Consider the following 5,705-nt stretch of genomic DNA (forward strand, 5'->3'; position numbering starts at 1 on the left):
CAACAAAACCGCCACCCTGCGAGATTTCTTTACCTCGCAGGGGGTCGACCTGGCTTGTGTGACAGAGACCTGGGTGCGCAAAGGGGAAACAGTTACCTTACGAGTGATGGCGCCCCCGGGTTTCTCCATTCTCCACCAGTTGCTGACTGTGGGCCGGGGGGGGGGGAGAGGTGGCATTATTAATCCGGGAAGATTGTTCTTTCAGGGCTCTACCATCCCCATCGATCCCCAGCATTGAATGTGTTGGCCTAGCGTGGGGCTCCGAGGTGAGCTTGGCTGTCTGGCTGGTGTACCGGCCATCTAGCGCACCAGCAGCCACCCTGTCAGGCCTACTGGAGGCGGTGGACGGCTGGGCCTTGGAGTTCCCTGACCTATTGGTATTGGGGGACTTCAACATCCATGCTGATGCCACTCCCTCCTCACAGGCTCTGGACCTGGTGTCTTCCATGGCGACACTAGGGCTCTCCCAGTTTGTTTCGGGCCCCACACATCAAGCAGGGCACACACTGGATTTGATCTTTGGCGTAGGTATAGATGTGGTCATCTATATCCTTCGATGAAGCTGCCATGGTTTGATCAATACGCTCTGAAAGCCAGGATTGACTTTCCAACCCCACCCTGCTTAGGTGGCGAGCTGATCTGGGTTCGCCTGCAGAGGCTGATGGACCCTGATAGATTCCGCCAAGCCTTGCGGGACCTTCCTCCCCCTGGCGACTCATTGACTGAGCTTGTTGAGGGCTGGAATACCCAGCTCCTGGCAGCCATCGATGAGATCGCACCTAAGCACCCTCTGCGACCCCGCAGAAACCAGACTCCCTGGTTTACCGAGGAGCTTTGGGAAATGAAGCGGGACCTCAGACGGCTAGAGCGAGTATGGTGGGGTGCCCGTGATGGAGCCTCAAGAACATCTTATAGGGTTTTTATGAAAACCTACAAGATGGCAGTGAAGGCTGCTAAGAAGTCTTACTTGGACCACTTTGACCGGATATCCCCAGCCGATTTGGACAGACTCCTCCGAGCTGGAAAGCCCACCACCTGTCCTCTCGACCCGTGCCCGTCTTGGCTGATTAGAGAGTGTACAGACGAGGTGCGGGTCCCCCTAGGGGATATCATCAATTTGTCCCTTGACACGGGGACATTCCCAGGGGAACTTAAGGAGGCAGTGGTGCGCCCGCTCTTAAAGAAAACATCATTAGATCCTTTAGATCTATCCAATTTCTGCCCGGTTTCAAATCTTCCGTTCCTGGGTAAGGTGATTGAGAGAGTGGTTGCTGAACAGCTTGGTGGGTTTCTGAATGAAACATCGGCCCTGGATCCATTCCAATCTGGCTTCCGCGCTGGTCATGGGACCGAGACAGCTCTGGTCGCCCTAACAGATGATCTCCGTAGGCAGCTGGATCGAGGCAGGTCGGGGCTGCTGATTCTCCTAGACCTGTCAGCAGCCTTCGACATGGTCGATCACGAACTCCTGGACCACCGCCTTGCCGACGTGGGGATCCAGGGCACAGTCCTCCAATGGCTGCACTCGTTACTTTCTAGTCAGGGACTTGGGGGGGGGACTGTCATCACGCCACTCCTTGGTGTGTGGAGTGCCTCAGGGTGCAATACTCTCCCCAATGCTTTTCAACATCTTTATGTGCCCCGTCGCCCAGCTTTTCCGGAGTTTTGAGCTGGGCTGCTGATGACACCCAACTCTTTCTGTTGATGGATGGCCATCCTGACTCGGCCCCAGGCGCACTGATCAGATGTTTGGAAGCTGTGGCTGGATGGTTATGTGGGAACCGGTTGAAGTTAAATCCTTCAAAGACAGAGGTCCTTTGGCTGGGTCAGGACGATATGGGATTGGGGGGGGCAACTCCCATCTCTTGCGGGGGTGCAGTTAATGCCAGCACCGTCCGTTAAGAGTTTGGGTGTAATCTTCGACACCTCCCTTTCCATGGAGGCGCAGATTGCAGCTACAACAAAGGCGACATTTTTTCATCTCCGCCAAGCTAAGCAGTTGGCTCCTTACCTCTCTCACCCTGACCTAGCCACTGTGATCCACGCGACAGTCACCTCCAGACTGGATTATTGTAACTTGCTCTACGTGGGGCTGCCCTTGAGACTGACTCAGAAACTCCAGCGGGTGCAGAATGCCGCGCAAGACTTCTTACGGGGTCTTCGCTGCGAGATTACATTCACCCGATGCTATACCAGCTGCACTGGCTCCCGGTGGAGTACAGGATCAGGTTTAAGGTGCCTGTTTTAATCCTTAAAGCCCTTGTACCTACGGGACCGCCTATCCTGGTATGTCCCACAGAGGAAATTATGGTCTTCAAATAAAAACATCCTGAAGGTCGCAGGCCACAGAGAGGTTAGGCTGGCCTCAACTAGAGCCAGGGCTTTTTCAGCTGTGGCTCCAACCTGGTGGAACGCTCTGTCACAAGAGACTAGGCTCCTGCGGGACTTGACATCTTTCAACAGGGCCTGCAAGACAGAGCTGTTCTGCCAGGCCTTTGGTCAGGGTTCAGCCTGACTCCCTCTCCCCTTTCATAAGAATTTGCATGAAAGTGGCCTTTCAATTTTTCTCACAGGCCCATGTTCAGCACAAACAGTTGGGTCTCTTGAGCTCTTAAGGTCCCCAACCCTAATCTGTGGGTTGTCATCTGATTGGATTTTATTCTGATCCTGATCTGATTTGAGAAGTATTTTAATTGATTGTCTGATTTTATGTTAATGTCTTATACATTTGATGTTAGCCACTCTGAGCCTGGGGAGGGCGGGATACAAATAAAATTTATTCTTATTATTATTACTACCTCTTTTGCTATCTTGGGTTGCAGCTCCCTCAAATCATTTATTCTCTTATCACCAGGTTGGGCATCACTTTCCTTTTGGGTGAAGACAGAGGCAAAGGAGGTACTGAGTAGTTCCCCCTTTTCTCTTTCATCCAATAGCTTTTCTTCATCTTCTCCATGCAGAGGGCCTACCACTGGCTTGTTCGGGCATAGCTCCTTCAGCTTTTTGAAACTTATCTTCTTATAGTCCAGAGTGCGTTTCTGACTATGCTCAGTTTTCCCTTGCCTCTGTATTGTGAAACCCCGAGTGCTACCACTTCATTGGTCAGTTCCTCCCTTTGGTGAGGACCAGGTCCAAGACAGATGATCCCCTGGTTGTTTCTTCCACCCCCTGGGAAATGAAATTGTCAGTGAGGCAATGGAGGAATTTGTCAGACCTTACATTCTTGGCAGAGTTTGAGTCCCAACTGATATTGGGGAAGTTGAAGTCCCCCGTGACTACTATATCTCTCCTTTTTGAATGTTTGGTAATCTGTTATAGGAAGGCATCATCCAAGTCTGCTGTCTGGCTTGGCAGTCTATGGCTGACTTTCACAGTAAAGATAAATAAAAAATTGTCCAGTAGCACCTTAGAGACCAACTAAGTTTGTTCTGGATATAAGCTTTTGTGTGTATGCACACTTCTTCAGAAACACTGAAACAGAAGTCACCAGACCCTTATACAGTGGACGCTTGGGTTGCGAACATGATCTGTGCGGGGTGCACGTTCGCAACCTGAGGCATTCGCAACACGCTTCTGTGTGTCTGCTGGAAGTAACACATTCCAGGTTTCAGTGGTCTGTAACACGGAAAAACGCAGCCTGAAGCAGCTGTAACCCGAGGTATGACTGTATATAGTGGGAGGGTAGGGTGGGGTTTTTCTCTTTTTTAAAAAAAATTAATAATTTTTATTAACCAGCCAATCACATCAAATTAAATCACATCACATAAATTCCGAATTACAAAGCCGAATTTTAAATTTTGTTGGGGGGACCCATTTTTCAAGATCCGAAGGAGGATTCTGATCATCTTCTTGCTACTGCATTAATGTCCAAATCAAACCAAATCAAATCAATCCAAACAGAGTTCATAATTCTATCCAGTCTTATCTTGCTGTTTCCACATCACATCTTGTTCATATATTTTCTCTTTTTTCTTTTTCTTTTTTTAATAATATTTATTAGGCATTTCCAATTACAACAATATCAAAAACAAAACATCCCAATTTAGAGTCTTATTTTCCATATCATCTTTCCAGGACTTCCCCTCCCCTCCCCCTCTTGCATTCCAATTCTTACAAATAAGTTCAGCAATTTCTTATCCCAGATTTTAAACTTAGTGTCATTATCCCAATTTAAAAATATTAGCCCACCTCCTAAAATCGACTTAGTCCCTTCCACGCGTTCTCCCCTTTAATATACATAATAGATTAAAATATAATAAAATAAAATGTAGTTTTACACCCTTTGGATTCCAAATTTCCCTCCCCCTTTCCCCGGTTGCGTCCCCAATATTTCTCGAATCTGATGTCTTCCTGTAGCTCCCACATTTTTTTTTTAAACCATAGTCCTTTACCAGTCATTTTTAATTTTGTATATCCAATCTTGGAAGGAGTCTATCTCAAAAGGGCCCATTTTTCCCATCCAGACTTTTTTATACTTGGGAGTGAAAACTCCAGTTTTACTTCTTTATACTTTTTCTGGATGTTCCAAATGTTCCCGCTTCCAGCTTTATCCAGTTGTCGATTGTTCTTGTTGTTCTTGTTGATCTGTCTCCTCTTTTTCCCCTCCTTTTCTTTTCCTATTTTCCTGCACAGATGTTCCAATTCAAAAAGTCTCTAAATTCCTCTGCAAAGGCTCTGTTATTCAGGAATCAAACATGATGCCAAATCCCTTCCATTCTTCGGTAGATAAGTCCATTGTCTGCTTTACATGTGTAAGCCTCTGTAGCCAAAATAGTGTTCCATTTCTGCAGTTTCCCAGGAGATAAAGAGTTCTGTTCAAATTCAGTGCTGACAACTTGTAATATCCCTCAGCTCCTCTAGGTGAATTGCAATAACTCAGTTCCCTTCCAGATCACAACCAGCAATCATAGTAACTTAGTATTCCTTGTTTTAAACATTCTAAATCCAAATTATAACAAATGTAACCGGTAAAGTCCTTGCAACAAAGTTCTTTTTTGTTCTTCTCGGAGGGAGCTCGGAGGGAGTCCGCCATTCGGCGATGGCGCCAACCCGGAAGTCCTATTTTCTCTTTTTTCTTTATGATCTCTTCTGATAGTCTCCTTAAGCCGATAAACACCAATAATAATAATCCTGTGTGAATTTTTCCGTTCTTCCAATCCTCAAATCGAGATGGTTTCCATATATTACCGCCTTCATAGATAACATCGCTCTTTCCATCTTTAATTACAGATCTGTCGCTCTTAAATCCCTCTGAGGAGTTTCACCCATGATATAAAAGCAGCTCTATTTCTCTGTTTCTCCTCTCAGACTTAAGTCCTCCGACAGAGCTTCCCAATATGGCGACGGCATTTTTAACTGCGTCATTTCAGAGCTCTTATACATTCCACGCTCTTCTTAAAACATGCTCTGCTTCAAAAGTTTATCTCCACACAGTCTTAAATCCACAGCTTAAGTCCTTAAACGACATTTCTGACTCGTGAGGGGAGGGGATTCTTATTTAATCACATAGGGTGGGGTTTTTCTCAGAAGAGTAGTAGGAGATGGTGATTGACTCAATCTTCTACCCATCTTCTACTACTCTTCTGAGAAAAACCCCACCCCACCCTATATATAAGGGTCTGGCGACTTCTGTTTCAGTGTTTCTGAAGAAGTGTGCATGCACACAAAAAGTTGGTCTCTAAGGTGCTATGGGACAATTTTTTACC

This window comes from Podarcis muralis, chromosome 10, assembly GCF_964188315.1.
Source record: "Podarcis muralis chromosome 10, rPodMur119.hap1.1, whole genome shotgun sequence".
NCBI classification, from domain to species: Eukaryota; Metazoa; Chordata; class Lepidosauria; order Squamata; family Lacertidae; genus Podarcis; species Podarcis muralis.